Source organism: Callospermophilus lateralis, chromosome 7 (genome assembly GCF_048772815.1).
Source record: "Callospermophilus lateralis isolate mCalLat2 chromosome 7, mCalLat2.hap1, whole genome shotgun sequence".
In the NCBI taxonomy this organism is placed as follows: domain Eukaryota; kingdom Metazoa; phylum Chordata; class Mammalia; order Rodentia; family Sciuridae; genus Callospermophilus; species Callospermophilus lateralis.
The window spans coordinates 68,702,708-68,723,420 of NC_135311.1; the positions used below are offsets into that span (position 1 = coordinate 68,702,708).

General features: G+C 50.8%; 1 protein-coding gene and 1 long non-coding RNA gene across 6 annotated transcripts in view; both read right to left on the reverse strand.

Annotated features, from left to right (window-relative positions):
• The window catches only part of LOC143405182 (glycogen debranching enzyme-like), a 127,524-nt gene that overhangs the window by 40,459 nt on the left and 66,352 nt on the right, over positions 1 to 20,713 (reverse strand). The window lies entirely within an intron of this gene.
• LOC143405179 (uncharacterized) lies at positions 2 to 9,177 on the reverse strand. Its single transcript, XR_013091988.1, has 2 exons — positions 1,699 to 9,177; positions 2 to 124 (listed from the first exon to the last, which is right to left on the reverse strand). It is a non-coding gene; the product is annotated as an uncharacterized LOC143405179 (long non-coding RNA).

A 20,713-nucleotide genomic window follows, 5' to 3' on the forward strand; every position in this document is an offset into this window, starting at 1 on the left:
GTGCACCTTAATGAAGGACCGAGGATCAAGGGGGTCCTGTTTTGGTGCCACACTGGGGGACGGGATGGGAGAGGAGCTGTTTTTGCACATATCTCCTTTATTCTCTCCTCTGGAGAAGTAGGGGCTGCAAGATTGGAGACAAATGTAAATGCTGACTCTACCTCGGGCTTGTTTCTTGTTTTCCTTCTCTAGCTTATTGTTTGGATGTATTTTATGGGGGGTAGAAGGTTCTGAGAATGCATTTAGGATGAATGAGAACTATCTTCCCATTCTCCCTTCTTCCAGCTGGAGGGTTCCCCAGCTGCTTTTATAGAAATGCCAGTCATAATAGTCTTTATTTTTTGTGTCTGTGTGAAAATACCAAGATCTCTCCCTCACATTTGTATATCCACAATCCTTTTTATAAGCCATGTGTGTTCTCTGTATTATTAACTATTTTTTAGCATTTGCCTGTAAGTTATTAAAGATTGATGCCTCTAAAAAAAATGCACATTAACTGGAAATCTACTTGAGAAATTTGTTTTTTTTTTAACCTTGCAATAATGTGGCCATAATTCTTACATAATAGAACTTTTTGGACTCTACTTATAGTAAGATTTTACTATATCTTCCTTTATTTATTAATTCTACAGGGTTAATAAAATGTACACACTATTTGTTGACAATGATCAACATACATATTATGTTATACTTAGTGTATAATGAATGGGTTATTTTATTATACACTTCAAAACTCCTGTACAAGATAACATAAATAACATGAATATGAAAATAAAGTAAATTAAAAAATTTAGTTGAGTACATTTTGGTATGTATCTATTTTGATAGAATATATGTGGTACTCATTTCCATAGAGAAAATACTTTTCTTCCTTTTAAATATTTTTTTTTGAAGACATACAAAATAGCCTTACTATTTGTAGTGGATTGAAAAAGGAATCTGCAAAATTCATGTCCATTGGAACCTCAGAATATGATCTTGTTTAGAAATAAGGTCTTTGCAAATGTAATTAGTTAAGATGAGGCCATACAGGATTAGAATGTGCCCCCAAATCCAATGATTGATGACCTTATAAGAAGGTCACAGGAAGACCCAGAGACACATATAGGGTGAATACCTCTTATGACAAAGGCAGGGATTAAAGTGATGCAGTTAAAAGTCAAAAACAAGGATTGCTGGCAGCCACCACAAGTTAGAAAAGGGGCTAGGAACAGAATCTCCTCTGAGCCTTTAGAAGGAACACACTCTGCCAACACCTTTATTTTGATTTTCTGCCTCCTGAACTAGGACAGAGTAATTTTCTATTGTCTTAAGTCATGGGGTTTCTGGTAATTTGTTACAGAAATCCTAGGAAACTGCCCTAGCTCAAATTTAAAATATTTCCTTCTGTGAATACTTATAAGTTGAGCATTTACTGGAACTCCACAAATTACTGCCAGCTGATAACTTTCCAAATGAGAGTTAACTTATTCACTGGCACCTAGAGGAGCATTTCCACAGTAATCTTAAACAAAACATGATGAAGAAAAGCCATTTTCCCCTTCTTTTTCATAGAAAACACACCGTGGATTAATATAAAATGCTTTAGTGCAATTTAAAAAGCTTTGATCACATGAATATTTTTATATGAATTATAGTCAAAGGAGATGACATAAATGAAGGTTGTCAAATTTTATGATGCAAAGAGATGCTACTCACAAGTAATTTGAAGAAATTTTTTAATTCTTCTGTCAAAACCCACAGCTGGTGACCACATTGTGTTTTATTAATTAATCTTGGGAAGACACCAATAAGAAAGAAGTGATCTACAATACTTATGAGAAAAAAAAACAGATTAAATGTATTTTCTTGAATGATGAATTTTCATGATTTTATAACATGGAGAAAAAATTAAAAAATGATAAATGCCACAGGAATAAATTAAAATTATTTTTAAAAAATATTTTTTAGTTGCCAGTGAACTTTTATTTTATTTATTTATATGTGGTGATGAGAGTTGAACCAGATGCCTCACACATGCTAGGCAAGTGCTCTACCACTGAGCTACAACCCCAGCCCCACAAAATTGTTATTTTTGTCAAGTCATGAATGTATTTTATTCAGAATGAATTTGTGCAATTTGTATATTCATAGTTAAATATATGTTATTGAGTCTGGGGAAAAAAACACTTAGTTGAATAAATTGCTTTTATAGAAAAAGGCCTACATCATTGTCCACAGAGGCTTACTCAAGCTGTCACTTTGATGTTCTGTTGCCCTCTACTGCTCAGAGAGACAAATTACAGTTAGCCCTTTTCTCTACCAAAGTTGATTTCTTTTCTACAGGTTAAAAAAAAAAAAAAAGAAAAAAAAATTGTCCATTTGCTTAATCAACTACTTATGTTCAGAAATAAATAAATAATACTGGAAATTAGAATACATAAAATCATCTGTTTATGTCTCTGTGAACTCCTCAATGGTAGGGACTCCTTGTTTTATCTTCATATCCCTGGCAGCCAACATACTGTTTAGCATGGTATAGTACTCAATAAATGTTGGATAAAGAAAATGCTGAGGCAATCTGTGCAATTATTCATGTCTTCATTTATCATTTTTATGAAATTCCTTATTATAAATATCATTACCCTATATTTATAAAATTAGTAAAAAAATTTCTAATATATTAATTCCATAAAGAATTAAAGTTATTTTAACATCGATATTACTCACCATTTAAACCCTTTATTTGTAGTCATTTTGACTGTGGTTTAACATGAGTACTTTTGTGGCTATGTTATTCTTTTTAGTTAATTGGAGATTTTTTGCTGGTTAGTTAGGATCAACTGTGGGAGGCAGAAAACGTGAAAATACTTGTGACTTAAGATCTGAGTTTGTTTCTGTTACACACAAATCTATATCAGGTCTGACATGAAGTTTCCATTGTCCACAGGATCCTGACTCCTTCTGTCTTATAGCTCTGTCATGTATCAGCCATGTGTACTAAGTGTTACAAAGAGACACAGAGCCTCTGTGAGAGTGCATTAGGATGTCTGTATGCCACATCAGAGTGGAGGTTGGCATATGGGTATTCTGACAGAAGGTGTGATGTAATGCTCCATTACAACTCTATAAGATTGGTGTGCTCAATGCTTTTTTATTTTTTATTTATAGACAGAGTCTTCATAATTTGCTTTAGGACCTCACTATGCTCAGGCTAGCTTTGAAATTGTGATTCTTCTGCTTCATCCTCCCAAGCTGCTGGGATTATAGGCATGTGTCAGGGCTTGTGTGCTCAATTCTGAGCTATTATGATGCCCAGTAAATTTCAGAAATTGATATCCTATGAATTCATAGCCCTAAATTAGTATTCATAGGGCCCAAATATCTTGTTTCTTTTGTAACATAGCCTTCTCATCTTCACAGTAATGATCTTGAATCTCTTATTTCCTCAAATTTCTGGTCCTCGCATCCTGTCCTTCTGACACTTTCTGCTTTACATTCTTACATCCTCATTTTTGCCATAGTTCTTCATTTCTCATTTAAGAAATGGAAGCTACTGAATGGGCCCTTTCTCTGCAAGGTCATCTTTTTTCTACTGTCATATCTCCAAACTCTCAATAGAGTTTGCACCTATTTTTTTTTCTTTTTTTGCTTTGAAGGAGGAGTATCTACAGCCGAAGTCAGCTACAGGTGTGAATACAGAGAATTGGATTTTCTCAAGAACAGGGTTTTGAAAACTGCAAAGGGTATTTGTTAACTAACATCATGAAAATAAGGCTGATAAGGAAGATTAAACTGCCTTTTCCCTCCCTGAAGTTCTAACATTCTTAAGGAGCTGACATCAGTGTAGACACAAAGGTACCCACGTGCTTGGGAAGCCAATGACAGAAAAACTTAAGTAGTGTCCTCCACATTTGCATTGTGCAGGGTATGAGCAAGAGAATATCTATCTCAGGCCTATCTGAAAAGAGGCCATCTCAGAAAAGATACACGTGAAGTAATCCTTAATGATTAATGTAATCCTTCGTGAAAATTTTGCTTTTAAGATAGTGCATTTCTTTCTCTTTTTTTTTTTTGCAAATTGGGGATTGAACCCAGGGCCTCATGTATGCCAGGCAAACACTCTACCACTGAGCTAAATCCCCAGCCCCAGAAAGGGTATTTCTAATATTGGAAGGTCCTCTGAGACAGCCCAGACCAGAAATAGCAAATCAGAGTAAGGAATCATGAACAGAGAGAGCATGAATTTGGTAAGAAGCAATGGGAAAGATAAGGTATTCTAGAATGGGAGACAGTTTTGGAGTGAAACAACCTTGGTTTGTCTAACTCCATAGGAAAGGCAATGCAAAGACAAATTGCATCTTTTTTTTTTCATCTCTGTATTTTGGTTTCCTGATCTCAAAATTGGGATTTTAATAAAGCTTCCTTAAGGATCGTTCTGAGTTAAGTGAGCTAGTGTTAATTAATATGCGTATAAGCACTTAGAAAAATAAAAACTCCAATATTCTCTCAGTGAATGAATCATGAGGACAAGAGTGCACACCTTTTCTAAATTCCTGAGTTATGCCTGTCTGACTTTCTTAGCTTTATCAAGCCCCTTTACATTTTCCAAAGACCACAGTTCCTTCTGGTTCTTTCACTCTGAGAGATGGTAGAAAGTTCAATTTCATTCTCCATTTCCTTTTTCTCCACTGGAAACAGCCTTGCTTTCTTCTTAGCCTAGCCTCCTCTCCTGTTTCTGAGAGCGGCGTTCCTCTACTCCTTTCTAAGGCTAACATTTATCTCTGGCACTATGGATTGACGGGATCCCTGAGGCTCCAGCAGGACACTGTTTCCTGGGCGAGTGCATACCTCTTTCCAGGCTGCAGTGACCCCTCCTCCACCGCTGCTTCCCCTCAGTCTCTGGAGGTACTTCAGTCCTTCCCAGCTTCGTGTCTTCCTTCAAAGTCAGAACCGCTGATTTTTTTTGGTCTTCCCCACAAAAACTAAACTCTAATTTTATGACTGGTTTGATGATCACCCAAAAAGAAAGTTCCTCATCTTATTCTTTTCTAGTTTCTTGTGATTCTGATTTTGTCTTTGGTGAGAGGCACTCTCCTTTTTGATTGCTCTTTAGCTTTTTGTGTGTGTATGTGTATGTGTGTGTGTGTATGTGTGTGTATGTGTGTGTGTGTATACTCACATGCACTCTTAAACAGTTTTTGTAAGTATCTTCAAGAATTCTAGACTTAGCCTGCTCAGTTGCTCACACTGTACTTTTTCTCTGGGTAGCCTCATTAGAGCCCATGGTTTATCATTTCTTTGCGGGTCATTCCTTGACTCCTTTCTGAGGTTGGAATTTCCAATTGTCTTTTGAAAAATCTCACATCCTTGCCTTTTCATTCATATCACATAAGCAAGTATTTGTTGAAAGTCACTGAAATGTGTCTGAAACCACCAAATTATCTTCTTCCATTCCCACTCCCTTTTGCATTTTCCCCTGACATTTCTCTGGAAAAATATGTTTCTCACCCCACCTGAATGAGGTGGAGGTCCTCAAAGCTTCCTCACCTAGATACCTAATCAGCCAGAGTCAGTGTGGCTATAGACATTGGGTGATCTTTCTCTACTTTTTCTCTCAAGAAGTTAAAAGCTAGGAGTAGAAGTTAATTTTCTTTTTCTTTAAAATCTCCCCAAACAATTTATTTCTTAGGACTGAGTGGAACTCCATAAATATTGTTGAATGACTATAAGCAGAAATCATATATGAAAAGATTGACAGTGATGGTAAGGACCCTATAAAACACATCAATTCCTTCTTTGGACTCAATTATCAATACCTCTTCTGCATTAATTTTAATATTAGAACTAAAATCTAAAATTTTATAAGAATGGTACAGAAAAAGTGTAATATTAATTTTAAAGATGGAAGTAGAATTGTTCAGAGAGAGGGCTATCCTTTGTTTAGTAAAAGACCTTGGATGCAAAAGATGATAAAGTAACTTGTAGGAGAAAAGTAAAAAGAATTGAAGGCTAATGGTCAGAAGGGAAGTGAGGAAAAGAGAAAGGGTTGCTCAGGGCAGTGAAGTAAGGTGTAAATGTTGTCAAGGATACTCACAAAGACAGCCAGTAAGTGACTAAGTATGACCCAGTGAGCTTTAAGTATAGGAATCTCTAATATTTTGTTTTAAGTTTTTTGTTGTGCTGTGCTATAGTTTGATGTAACTCCATTCTATATTAAATTATATTTTCATAAAAAAGAAGTTTCACTTATGTGTTTTTTTCCTAAGCAAAAAACAAGTCAGCTTCATTTTCAGGTATACATTTCCGAGCACCTCAGATGCTCTGTTACCCAAAAGTTTAGATGCATTCTATCAACTAGCCACTTATTCAGTGAGATGATTAAAAAAGATTCTAGAGTGGATTATAAAGGCAGCTGCAAAAGCCTGTCATATGATAGATATTGAAAAACTGCCAGGTATCTGCTTAGTTGAGAGTATCTGGTCCTATAAAAATTTATGGACTGGGGGCATAGCTCAGTGGTAGAGTGCTTGTCTGGCATGTGTAAGGCCCTGGGTTTGATACCTTGCACTGAGAGAAAGAGAACAAAACAAACTTACTGTCCATGGTCTTAGCTCTGAACTGCCTTTCTGATTCTCCACCTGTTTCTCTACTGTGAACTAATATGTACTGTTTGATGTCCTTCTGGTCCTGTTCTGTACTTAGGCTGATGTTTACCCCATTTCCTCTCATCTGTGATTGTGACTCCTCTCAATGAAGATTCAGGCCCTCCCCTCTGCAGGGCTGTACTTGCCCATCTCAGGTAAACACCCTGGGGCTTAGGTAAACTGTGATACCTTTCCACCGGGTACTCCTGTGGGTGGGACACCTAGCAGGTTTGGCCTTGGAACTGGACAAGAGCTGCCATCATTGTCTTCAAATACTTGGAAGAAGCATTTTTATTATTCTCTAGGCCCCCAGGCATAGCAGGAGAAATAGTGGGACATTAAAGGGAGAGACTGTAGCTAAAAACAAAAATAAAAGGTATGGCGAGGGGGGGCAGTAGGGGTGGTGGTGGGGGCTGGCTAAGCATCCAGTTTTGCAAAGGTATCATGCATCCTAGAGATCCTTTCCCTAAGGGGTCTATGGGTTCTTTCAGTTCTAATGGTCTCAGATTCTAAACATTCATAATTCTCTGAGTTCAAAGAAAAAAAAAAAAGTTGAAAGCTTGTCTAAAAGGGACCATCTGAGAACCACTGCAGGGTCACCAGCATGTTGTTGTGGCCAAGAAGGAAATTAAAAAGCAAGATGAGAAGTAGGAGAGGTTAAATCCAGGTTGGGCCAGGGTGGGGGTATCCTCAGAAGGGATCTGTTCAAACGCCTATGCTTTCCCTGCCAAATAGAACTGCTTAGACTTAAAGAATGTCAGCAATTTTCATCCTCCCACACAGCTACTCTATAATAATTAGTTTTACTTACTTTTTTTTCACAAGCTATTATTTTAATTATTTTAATTAGATTGTTCATGCTGCTCAAGTTGTTTACAAGCACTTTTCTTTTTATGGCATCTCAATAAACAGGAGAGGGAAACTACTGTACTGGAGGAAGCCAGGCAGGTTTTACTAGACAGGCCAGAGCCTTGTAGCTACATCTTCCAGCCTGGTCTGGCTGTCTGGCAACCACAGGGCCTCGTGAGGGAGGGTGGGAGTCCCTCGCCCTGGGAAGAGCCTGCATCCCATCTATGTCATCTGTGGTCATTGCCCTTTAGTCAAAGCCAGGAGAGCAAATAACCTGTTTTCCAAATATTCCTCTGACAGCAACCACACAGAGCAAGTGCTAAAAGTTATGGATGGTTAGCGTTTATTAAAATTCCACATATTTGGCATTTCTTAGCTATCTGGTGGACTCCTGGTTCCTCCCCTTACTAATTGTGTGACCTTGAAAAAGTTACTTCTCAAGTTCTCAGTTAACCCATCAAATGAAGGTAAAAACACCAAGCTGGTTATTTTGAGAACAGGTGAGTTCAGATGGGAGGCACTAGACCTGCCTGGCCCAGGCTCCCTCCTGGTTCCTCCCACTCCCACCTGCCTGCCTTCTTTTCTCCTCCCTCCCTCTTCTCTGTCAAGTTTCTCAGAAATTCGGATGTGACAAACTTGGGATTCTTTGGTCCAAGCTTTAGGGCTGTTTCTTACTTTAATTTTGTTCTTAAACCTATTTTGTATGTAAAGACAAGCATAAGAAAGTGCAATAAATAGAAACAATAATTACAAGGGAATTATCACTATTCAAATGGGCCTATTAGGATGTCTGAAAGACCCCAGGTTTCTTTTCTCTGTGGCTGTTAACAGTTATAGTTATACACTATAACATGTATTTCTCAGCCTGGCTCTTTTGCACCTGTTGGAGGCAGGTTGGCTGGTGGAAAGGTGCAGTGAGGTGCAGCCTCCTTAGGCTCTGCCCTCAGTCCCCAAGAATTAGGCCCAGGATGAGAGACAAACTGGAAAAAGAGAGGTTTGGGGAATGAATGGCCCTATAAGTTACTTGATTTTTTTTTTTTTTTTTTTTTTTTTTTTGGTATCCAGGATTGAACCCAGGGGCACTTAACCAATGAACTACATTCCCAACCTTTTTTTATATTTCATTTAAATATAAGGCCTCACTGAGTTGCTTAGGGCCTCTAAGTTGCTGAAGCTGGCTTTGAACTCAGGTTCCTTCTACTTCAGCCTCCCAAGCCACGCCCTGCCAAATTACTTAATTGTTACTTAATTTTGTCATCTAAAATCACGTTTTTGAGTTCTTCTTTGAACAAAGCCCAGGACTCCAGAGAAACCCTACTTCTAGCACTGTCTCGCATCTGCTCAGGTATAAACTTGTAATGAGGCAGCTCTCTTCACAGTAATCCCTCAACACAGGGACTCTTTGCAGCACATCCCAAGAACCTCATCCTTTCTATAGAATAGGACTACCAACTTACCACCAGCCAACTGATTAAAAAAAAAAAAATTCTCATTTAATTTTTAGATTAATAGAGATAGAAATTTTCTCTCCAAGATCCTTCTGTGAGAATTAGAACTGTGAAAAAATATTGATCTATGTTTAAATTGAAACATTTGCACTTGAACTCATGAATTGTAGTGTTCCAATTAAATATATTAACTGAAGTATTATTTTAGCATAATTTAAATGACCAAACCAAGAACAGCATGCTTAGGTTTCCAAAAGGAATCTCTTGGCACAGTCTTGTGACTATTTTGGTACAATGCAAGGAACAAGCTCTTCAGCTGCTTAAGATTTCTAAAGGAATCTTCTGGCTCCCTCCCACATTTCAGAATTGGGAGGAACTATTGTTTCCAAGGATAACCCCATCTCTTCCACAAGATCTTGAAGCAAGCCAGCCAAATAATTGCCATCCTGTGCTGCTAATTAAGGATTAAACTTTGCAGGATTTCTCAACTTTGGCACTATTGACATATTGGGCTTGATAATTCTTTGCTACTTTGAAGTTTTTCCTGTAAATCTCAGGATGTTTAGTAGCATTTCTGGTCTCTACCCAGTAGATATCAGCAGCATTCCTCCAGTTGGGACCATCAAAAACTCCAGACATAGTCAAATGGCTGGTGGGGTGGGGGTGCAGGAGGCCAATGGAGAAGTTTGGGTTGCAAACCAGTGAGAAAGGGTACACTCTGAAATGGTTGAGATAGAGTAAAAATTAAAGCAGCATGATAGCCCATATAACTTTAATTTTCCTAAAATAGGGGAAAAATAATTAGAAATGTGACCATTTGCCATTGACTCAGCCATAAGATCAGCCTCCAGAAAAAATGCCACAAAACTCTTATGTTCATGCATCATGCAACCCAAGAATACAGCATCCACCCTTACGTTGACGTCTATGAAAAGAATCAATCTTGAGTGTGTAAGGTCATTGTAATTGTATTGTATGATCATATCATAAAATGTGACTGCTAGGTTTCCAGAAAATCAGAAAGACTGCCTGAATCAGAGTGCTTCACAGATGACAGCCTGTGATGCAAAACCGCCCTCATCTGCTGCTGGCCCTGGTTCCACCCCCATAGGCACTGCGCAGTGCCTGGTCTCTGGGGGACTTGGCAGTGCATGGCGCGGAGGGGCTGCTGTGGCCAGGGTTTTCTTGGAGGTGGCTTGATAGGGCAACCAAGGGCAATGCGTGGGGGATGGAGGCAGCGAGCTCTGGCCCTCTCCTGGCAAGCATTTGGCGGGAGTCTGAGTCCTGGACACTGGAGGAAGCATGGGGATGAGTGTGGGATGGAGGTGGTCACTCTGGCGTCGCGCGGTGGTCCAGGAGGTGTGGCAGCTGCGGGCGGGGCGGGGCCTGAGTCAGAGTGCTTCACAGCTGACAGCCTGTGATCCACAACCGCCCTCATATGCTGCTGGCCCTGGTTCCACCCCCATGAGCTCTGCGCAGTGCCTGGTCATAGGGGGACTTGGCAGTGCATGGAGGAGAGGGGCTTCTGTGGCCAGGGTGGTCCTGGAGGTGGCTTGATAGGGCAACCAAGGGCAATGCGTGGGGGATGGAGGCAGCGAGCTCTGGCCCTCTCTTGCCAAGCATTTGGCGGGAGTCTGAGTCCTGGACACTGGAGGAAGCATGGGGATGAGTGTGGGATGGAGGTGGTCGCTCTGGTGTCGCGCGGTGGTCCGGGAGGTGTGGCAGCTGTGGGCGGGGCGGGGCCTGAATCAGAGTGCTTCACAGCTGACAGCCTGTGATCCACAATCGCCATCATCTGCTGCTGGCCCTGGTTGCACCACCATGTGCGCTGCACAGTGCCTGGTCTCTGGGGGACTTGGCAGTGCATGGCGGGGAAGGGCTTCTGTGGCCAGGGTTTTCTTGGAGGTGGCTTGATAGGGCAACCAAGGGCAATGCGTGGGGGATGGAGGCAGCGAGCTCTGGCCCTCTCTTGCCATGCATTTGGCGGGAGTCTGAGTCCTGGACACTGGAGAAAGCACGGGGATAAGTGTGGTATGGAGGTGGTCGCTCTGGCGCTGCACTGGGCTGGAGACTGCAGAGATGGCTGCTGAACAATTGCCATCCAGGGTCAGAGCAGCCACAGCATCTTGCAGGGGTCCGGGAGGTGTGGCACCTGCGGGCGGGGCGGGGCCTGAATCAGAGTGCTTCACAGCTGACAGCCTGTGATCCACAACCGCCCTCATCTGCTGCTGGCCCTGGTTCCACTCCCATGAGCGCTGCACAGTGCCTGGTCTCTGGGGGACTTGGAAGTGCATGGCGGGGAGGGGCTTATGTGGCCAGGGTGGTCTTGGAGGTGGCTTGATAGGGCAACCAAGGGCAATGCGTTGGGGATGGAGGCAGCGAGCTCTGGCCCTCTCTTGCCAAGCATTTGGCGGGAGTCTGAGTCCTGGACACTGGAGGAAGCATGGGGATGAGTGTGGGATGGAGGTGGTCGCTCTGGTGTCGCGCGGTGGTCCGGGAGGTGTGACAGCTGCGGGCGGGGCGGGGCCTGAATCAGAGTGCTTCACAGCTGACAGCCTGTGATCCACAACCGCCATGTGGGATGGAGGTGGTCGCTCTGGCGCTGCACTGGGCTGGGGACTGCAGAGATGGCTGCTGACCAATTGCCATCCAGGGTCAGAACAGCCACAGCGACGTGCGGTGGTCCGGGAGGTGTGACAGCTGCGGGCGGGGCGGGGCCTGAATCAGAGTGCTTCACAGCTGACAGCCTGTGATGCACAACCGCCCTTATCTGCTGCTGGCCCTGGTTCCACTCCCATGAGCGCTGCACAGTGCCTGGTCTCTGGGGGACTTGGCAGTGCATGGCGGGGAGGGGCTTCTGTGGCCAGGGTGGTCTTGGAGGTGGCTTGATAGGGCAACCAAGCGCAATGCGTGGGGGATGGAGGCAGCGAGCTCTGGCCCTCTCTTGCCAAGCATTTGGCGGGAGTCTGAGTCCTGGACACTGGAGGAAGCATGGGGATGAGTGTGGGATGGAGGTGGTCGCTCTGGTGTCGCGCAGTGGTCTGGGAGGTGTGGCAGCTGTGGGCGGGGCGGGGCCTGAATCAGAGTGCTTCACAGCTGACAGCCTGTGAACCACAATCGCCCTCATCTGCTGCTGGCCCTGGTTCCACCACCATGTGCGCTGCACAGTGCCTGGTCTCCGGGGGACTTGGCAGTGCATGGCGGGGAGGGGCTTCTGTGGCCAGGGTTTTCTTGGAGGTGGCTTGATAGGGCAACCAAGGGCAATGCGTGGGGGATGGAGGCAGCGAGCTCTGGCCCTCTCTTGCCATGCATTTGGCGGGAGTCTGAGTCCTGGACACTGGAGAAAGCATGGGGATGAGTGTGGGATGGAAGTGGTCGCTCTGGCGCTGCACTGGGCTGGGGACTGCAGAGATGGCTGCTGAACAATTGCCATCCAGGGTCAGAGCAGCCACAGCATCTTGCGGTGGTCCGGGAGGTGTGGCACCTGCGGGCGGGGCGGGGCCTGAATCAGAGTGCTTCACAGCTGACAGCCTGTGATCCACAACCGCCCTCATCTGCTGCTGGCCCTGGTTCCACTCCCATGAGCGCTGCACAGTGCCTGGTCTCTGGGGGACTTGGCAGTGCATGGCGGGGAGGGGCTTCTGTGGCCAGGGTGGTCTTGGAGGTGGCTTGATAGGGCAACCAAGGGCAATGCGTTGGGGATGGAGGCAGAGAGCTCTGGCCCTCTCTTGCCAAGCATTTGGCGGGAGTCTGAGTCCTGGACACTGGAGGAAGCATGGGGATGAGTGTGGGATGGAGGTGGTCGCTCTGGTGTCGCGCGGTGGTCCGGGAGGTGTGACAGCTGCGGGCGGGGCGGGGCCTGAATCAGAGTGCTTCACAGCTGACAGCCTGTGATCCACAACCGCTGTGTTGGATGGAGGTGGTCGCTCTGGCGCTGCACTGGGCTGGGGACTGCAGAGATGGCTGCTGACCAATTGCCATCCAGGGTCAGAGCAGCCACAGCGTCCTGCAGTGGTCCAGGAGGTGCGGCAGCTGCGGGTGGGGCGGGGCCTGAATCAGAGTGCTTCACAGCTGACAGCCTGTGATCCACAACCGCTGTGTGGGATTGAGGTGGTCGCTCTGGCGCTGCACTGGGCTGGGGACTGCAGAGATGGCTGCTGACCAATTGCCATCCAGGGTCAGAGCAGCCACAGCTTAGCGCCCTGGTCCGGGAGGTGTGGCAGTTGCGGGCGGGGCGGGGCCTGAATCAGAGTTCTTCACAGCTGACAGCCTGTGATCCACAACCGCCCTCATCTGCTGCTGGCCCTAGTTCCACCACCATCTGCGCTGCACAGTGCCTGGTCTCTGGGGGACTTGGCAGTGCATGGCGGGGAGGGGCTTCTGTGGCCAGTGTTTTCTTGGAGGTGGCTTGATAGGGCAACCAAGGGCAATGCGTGGGGGATGGAGGCAGCGAGCTCTGGCCCTCTCTTGCCAAGCATTTGGCGGGAGTCTGAGTCCTGGACACTGGAGGAAGCATGGGGATGAGTGTGGGATGGAGGTGGTCGCTCTGGTGTCGCGCGGTGGTCTGGGAGGTGTGGCAGCTGTGGGCGGGGCGGGGCCTGAATCAGAGTGCTTCACAGCTGACAGCCTGTGAACCACAATCGCCCTCATCTGCTGCTGGCCCTGGTTCCACCACCATGTGCGCTGCACAGTGCCTGGTCTCCGGGGGACTTGGCAGTGCATGGCGGGGAGGGGCTTCTGTGGCCAGGGTTTTCTTGGAGGTGGCTTGATAGGGCAACCAAGGGCAATGCGTGGGGGATGGAGGCAGCAAGCTCTGGCCCTCTCTTGCCATGCATTTGGCGGGAGTCTGAGTCCTGGACACTGGAGAAAGCATGGGGATGAGTGTGGGATGGAGGTGGTCGCTCTGGCGCTGCACTGGGCTGGGGACTGCAGAGATGGCTGCTGAACAATTGCCATCCAGGGTCAGAGCAGCCACAGCATCTTGCGGTGGTCCAGGAGGTGTGGCACCTGCGGGCGGGGCGGGGCCTGAATCAGAGTGCTTCACAGCTGACAGCCTGTGATCCACAACCGCCCTCATCTGCTGCTGGCCCTGGTTCCACTCCCATGAGCGCTGCACAGTGCCTGGTCTCTGGGGGACTTGGCAGTGCATGGCGGGGAGGGGCTTCTGTGGCCAGGGTGGTCTTGGAGGTGGCTTCATAGGGCAACCAAGGGCAATGCGTTGGGGATGGAGGCAGCGAGCTCTGGCCCTCTCTTGCCAAGCATTTGGCGGGAGTCTGAGTCCTGGACACTGGAGGAAGCATGGGGATGAGTGTGGGATGGAGGTGGTCGCTCTGGTGTCGCGCGGTGGTCCAGGAGGTGTGGCAGCTGTGGGCGGGGCGGGGCCTGAATCAGAGTGCTTCACAGCTGACAGCCTGTGAACCACAATCGCCCTCATCTGCTGCTGGCCCTGGTTCCACCACCATGTGGGCTGCACAGTGTCTGGTCTCTGGGGGACTTGGCAGTGCATGGCGGGGAGGGGCTTTTGTGGCCAGGGTTTTCTTGGAGGTGGCTTGATAGGGCAACCAAGGGCAATGCGTGGGGGATGGAGGCAGCGAGCTCTGGCCCTCTCTTGCCATGCATTTGGCGGGAGTCTGAGTCCTGGACACTGGAGAAAGCATGGGGATGAGTGTGGGATGGAGGTGGTCGCTCTGGCGCTGCACTGGGCTGGGGACTGCAGAGATGGCTGCTGACCAATTGCCATCCAGGGTCAGAGCAGCCACAGCATCTTGCGGTGGTCCAGGAGGTGTGGCACCTGCGGGCGGGGCGGGGCCTGAATCAGAGTGCTTCACAGCTGACAGCCTGTGATCCACAACCGCTGTGTTGGATGGAGGTGGTCGCTCTGGCGCTGCACTGGGCTGGGGACTGCAGAGATGGCTGCTGACCAATTGCCATCCAGGGTCAGAGCAGCCACAGCGTCCTGCAGTGGTCCAGGAGGTGCGGCAGCTGCGGGTGGGGCGGGGCCTGAATCAGAGTGCTTCACAGCTGACAGCCTGTGATCCACAACCGCTGTGTGGGATTGAGGTGGTCGCTCTGGCGCTGCACTGGGCTGGGGACTGCAGAGATGGCTGCTGACCAATTGCCATCCAGGGTCAGAGCAGCCACAGCTTAGCGCCCTGGTCCGGGAGGTGTGGCAGTTGCGGGCGGGGCGGGGCCTGAATCAGAGTTCTTCACAGCTGACAGCCTGTGATCCACAACCGCCCTCATCTGCTGCTGGCCCTAGTTCCACCACCATGTGCGCTGCACAGTGCCTGGTCTCTGGGGGACTTGGCAGTGCATGGCGGGGAGGGGCTTCTGTGGCCAGTGTTTTCTTGGAGGTGGCTTGATAGGGCAACCAAGGGCAATGCGTGGGGGATGGAGGCAGCGAGCTCTGGCCCTCTCTTGCCAAGCATTTGGCGGGAGTCTGAGTCCTGGACACTGGAGGAAGCATGGGGATGAGTGTGGGATGGAGGTGGTCGCTCTGGTGTCGCGCGGTGGTCTGCGAGGTGTGGCAGCTGTGGGCGGGGCGGGGCCTGAATCAGAGTGCTTCACAGCTGACAGCCTGTGAACCACAATCGCCCTCATCTGCTGCTGGCCCTGGTTCCACCACCATGTGCGCTGCACAGTGCCTGGTCTCCGGGGGACTTGGCAGTGCATGGCGGGGAGGGGCTTCTGTGGCCAGGGTTTTCTTGGAGGTGGCTTGATAGGGCAACCAAGGGCAATGCGTGGGGGATGGAGGCAGCGAGCTCTGGCCCTCTCTTGCCATGCATTTGGCGGGAGTCTGAGTCCTGGACACTGGAGAAAGCATGGGGATGAGTGTGGGATGGAGGTGGTCGCTCTGGCGCTGCACTGGGCTGGGGACTGCAGAGATGGCTGCTGAACAATTGCCATCCAGGGTCAGAGCAGCCACAGCATCTTGCGGTGGTCCAGGAGGTGTGGCACCTGCGGGCGGGGCGGGGCCTGAATCAGAGTGCTTCACAGCTGACAGCCTGTGATCCACAACCGCCCTCATCTGCTGCTGGCCCTGGTTCCACTCCCATGAGCGCTGCACAGTGCCTGGTCTCTGGGGGACTTGGCAGTGCATGGCGGGGAGGGGCTTCTGTGGCCAGGGTGGTCTTGGAGGTGGCTTCATAGGGCAACCAAGGGCAATGCGTTGGGGATGGAGGCAGCGAGCTCTGGCCCTCTCTTGCCAAGCATTTGGCGGGAGTCTGAGTCCTGGACACTGGAGGAAGCATGGGGATGAGTGTGGGATGGAGGTGGTCGCTCTGGTGTCGCGCGGTGGTCCAGGAGGTGTGGCAGCTGTGGGCGGGGCGGGGCCTGAATCAGAGTGCTTCACAGCTGACAGCCTGTGAACCACAATCGCCCTCATCTGCTGCTGGCCCTGGTTCCACCACCATGTGGGCTGCACAGTGTCTGGTCTCTGGGGGACTTGGCAGTGCATGGCGGGGAGGGGCTTTTGTGGCCAGGGTTTTCTTGGAGGTGGCTTGATAGGGCAACCAAGGGCAATGCGTGGGGGATGGAGGCAGCGAGCTCTGGCCCTCTCTTGCCATGCATTTGGCGGGAGTCTGAGTCCTGGACACTGGAGAAAGCATGGGGATGAGTGTGGGATGGAGGTGGTCGCTCTGGCGCTGCACTGGGCTGGGGACTGCAGAGATGGCTGCTGACCAATTGCCATCCAGGGTCAGAGCAGCCACAGCATCTTGCGGTGGTCCAGGAGGTGTGGCACCTGCGGGCGGGGCGGGGCCTGAATCAGAGTGCTTCACAGCTGACAGCCTGTGATCCACAACCGCTGTGTTGGATGGAGGTGGTCGCTCTGGCGCTGCACTGGGCTGGGGACTGCAGAGATGGCTGCTGACCAATTGCCATCCAGGGTCAGAGCAGCCACAGCGTCCTGCAGTGGTCCAGGAGGTGCGGCAGCTGCGGGTGGGGCGGGGCCTGAATCAGAGTGCTTCACAGCTGACAGCCTGTGATCCACAACCGCTGTGTGGGATTGAGGTGGTCGCTCTGGCGCTGCACTGGGCTGGGGACTGCAGAGATGGCTGCTGACCAATTGCCATCCAGGGTCAGAGCAGCCACAGCTTAGCGCCCTGGTCCGGGAGGTGTGGCAGTTGCGGGCGGGGCGGGGCCTGAATCAGAGTTCTTCACAGCTGACAGCCTGTGATCCACAACCGCCCTCATCTGCTGCTGGCCCTAGTTCCACCACCATGTGCGCTGCACAGTGCCTGGTCTCTGGGGGACTTGGCAGTGCATGGTGGGGAGGGGCTTCTGTGGCCAGTGTTTTCTTGGAGGTGGCTTGATAGGGCAACCAAGGGCAATGCGTGGGGGAAGGAGGCAGCGAGCTCTGGCCCTCTCTTGCCAAGCATTTGGCGGCAGTCTGAGTCCTGGACACTGGAGGAAGCATGGGGATGAGTGTGGGATGGAGGTGGCCGCTCTGGCATCCTGTGGTGGTCCGGGAGGTGTGGCAGCTGTGGGCGGGGCGGGGCCTGAATCAGAGTGCTTCACAGCTGACAGCCTGTGATCCACAACTGCTGTGTTGGATGGAGGTTTTCGCTCTGGCGCTGCACTGGGCTGGGGACTGCAGAGATGGCTGCTGACCAATTGCCATCCAGGGTCAGAGCAGCCACAGAGTACTGCAGTGGTCCAGGAGGTGCGGCAGCTGCGGGTGGGGCGGGGCCTGAATCAGAGTGCTTCACAGCTGACAGCCTGTGATCCACAACCGCTATGTGGGATTGAGGTGGTCGCTCTGGCGCTGCACTGGGCTGGGGACTGCAGAGATGGCTGCTGACCAATTGCCATCCAGGGTCAGAGCAGCCACAGCATCGCGCGGTGGTCCGGGAGGTGTGACAGCTGCGGGCGGGGCGGGGCCTGAATCAGAGTGCTTCACAGCTGACAGCCTGTGATCCACAACCGCCCTCATCTGCTGCTGGCCCTGGTTCCACTCCCATGAGCGCTGCACAGTGCCTGGTCTCTGGGGGACTTGGCAGTGCATGGCGGGGAGGGGCTTCTGTGGCCAGGGTTTTCTTGGAGGTTGCTTGATAGGGCAACCAAGTGCAATGCGTAGGGGATGGAGGCAGCGAGCTCTGGCCCTCTCTTGCCAAGCATTTGGCGGGAGTCTGAGTCCTGGACACTGGGGGAAGCACGGGGATAAGTGTGGTATGGAGGTGGTCGCTCTGGCGCTGCACTGGGCTGGGGAATGCAGAGATGGCTGCTGACCAATTGTCATCCAGGGTCAGAGCAGCCACAGCATCTTGCGGTGGTCCGGGAGGTGTGGCAGCTGCGGGCGGGGCGGGGCCTGAATCAGAGTGCTGCACAGCAGACAGCCTGTGATCCACAACCGCCCTCATCTGCTGCTGGCCCTGGTTCCACTCCCATGAGCGCTGCACAGTGCCTGGTCTCTGGGGGACTTGGCAGTGCATGGCGGGGAGGGGCTTCTGTGGCCAGGGTGGTCTTGGAGGTGGCTTGATAGGGCGACCAAGGGCAATGCGTGGGGGATGGAGGCAGCGAGCTCTGGCCCTCTCTTGCCAAGCATTTGGCGGGAGTCTGAGTCCTGACACTGGAGGAAGCATGGGGATGAGTGTGGGATGGAGGTGGTCTCTCTGCCTTCGCGTGGTGGTCCGGGAGGTGCGGCAGCTGTGGGCGGGGCGGGGCCTGAATCAGAGTGCTTCACAGCTGACAGCCTGTGATCCACAACCGCCATGTGGGATGGAGGTGGTCGCTCTGGCGATGCACTGGGCAGGGGACTGCAGAGATGGCTGCTGACCAATTGCCATCCAGGGTCAGAGCAGCCACAGCATAGCGCAGTGGTCCAGGAGGTGTGACAGCTGCGGGCGGGGCGGGGCCTGAATCAGAGTGCTTCACAGCTGACAGCCTGTGATGCACTACCGCCCTCATCTGCTGCTGGCCCTGGTTCCACTCCCATGAGCGCTGCACAGTGCCTGGTCTCTGGGGGACTTGGCAGTGCATGGCGGGGAGGGGCTTCTGTGGCCAGGGTGTTCTTGGAGGTGGCTTGATAGGGCAACCAAGGGCAATGCGTGGGGGATGGAGGCAGCGAGCTCTGGCCCTCTCTTGCCAAGCATATGGCGGGAGTCTGAGTCCTGGACACTGGAGGAAGCATGGGGATGAGTGTGGGATGGAGGTGGCCGCTCTGGAGTCCTGTGGTGGTCCGGGAGGTGTGGCATCTGTGGGCGGGGCGGGGCCTGAATCAGAGTGCTTCACAGCTGACAGCCTGTGATCCACAACTGCTGTGTGGGATGGAGGTGGTCGCTCTGGCGCTGCACTGGGCTGGGGACTGCAGAGATGGCTGCTGACCAATTGCCATCCAGGGTCAGAGCAGCCACAGCGTCCTGCAGTGGTCCTGGAGGGCTGGCAGCAGCGGGCGGGGCGTGGTCTGAATCAGAGTGCTTCACAGCTGACAGCCTGGGATCCACAACCACCCTCATCTGCCACTGGCCCTGGTTCCACCCCCATGAGCACTGTACATTGTCTGGTATCTGGGGGACTCGGCAGTGCATGGCGGGGAGGGGCTTCTGTGGCCAGGGTCGTCCTGGAGTTGGCTTGATAGGGCTACCAAGGGCAATGCGTGGGGGATGTAGGCAGCAAGCTCTGGCCCTCTCTTGCCATGCATTTGGCGGGAGTCTGAGTCCTGGACACTGGAGGAAGCGCGGGGATGAGTGTGGGATGGGGGTGGTCGCTCTGGCGCTGCATGGGCTGGGGACTGCAGAAATGGCTGCTGACCAATTGCCATCCAGGGTCAGAGCAGCCACAGCGTAGCGCGGTGGTCCTGGAGGGGTGGCAGCTGCGGGCGGGGCGGGGTCTGAATCAGAGTGCTTCACAGCTGACAGCCTGTGATCCACAACCAACCTCATCTGCTGCTGTCTCTGGTTCCACCCCCATGAGCACTGCAGAGTGGCTGGTCTCTGGGAAACTTGGGAGAGCATGGCGGGGAGGGGCTTCTGTGGCCAGGGTGGTCTTGGAGGTGGCTTGATAGGGCATCCAAGGGCAGTGCGTTGGGGATGGAGGCAGCGAGCTCTGGCCCTCTCTTGCCATGCATTTGGCGGGAGTCTGAGTCCTGGACACTAAAGGAACCACATGGATGAGTGTGGGATGGAGGTGGTCGCTCTGGCGCTGCACTGGGCTGGGGACTGCAGAGATGGCTGCTGACCAATTGCCATCCAGGGTCAGAGCGGCCGCGGCGTCACGCGGTGGTCCGGGAGGGGTGACAACTTTTTTCGGGGCGGTGTCTGAATCAGAGTGCTTCACATCTGACAGCCTGTGATCCACAACCACCCTCATCTGCCGCTGGCCCTGGTTCCACCCCCATGAGTACTGCGCAGTGGCTGGTCTCTGGGGGACTTGGGAATGCATGGCGGGGAGGGGCTTCAGTGGCCAGGGTGGTCTTGGAGGTGGCTTGATAGGGCATCCAAGGGCAATGCGTGGGGGATGAAGGCAGCGAGCTCAGGCCCTCTCTTGCCATGCATTTGGCAGGAGTCTGAGTCCTGGACACTGGAGGAAGCACATGGATGAGTTGGGATGGAGGTGGTCGCTCTGGCGCTGCACTGGGCTGGGGACTGCAGGGATGGCTGCTGACCAATTGTCATCCAGGGTCAGAGTGGCCACAGTGAAACGTGGTGGTCAGGGAGGGGTGGCAGCTGCGGGGGGGGGGTGCGGTCTGAATCAGAGTGCTTCACAGCTGACAGCCTGTGATCCACAACCTCCCTCATCTTCTGCTGGCCCTGGTTCCACCCCCATGAGCACTGTGCATTGACTGGCCTCTGG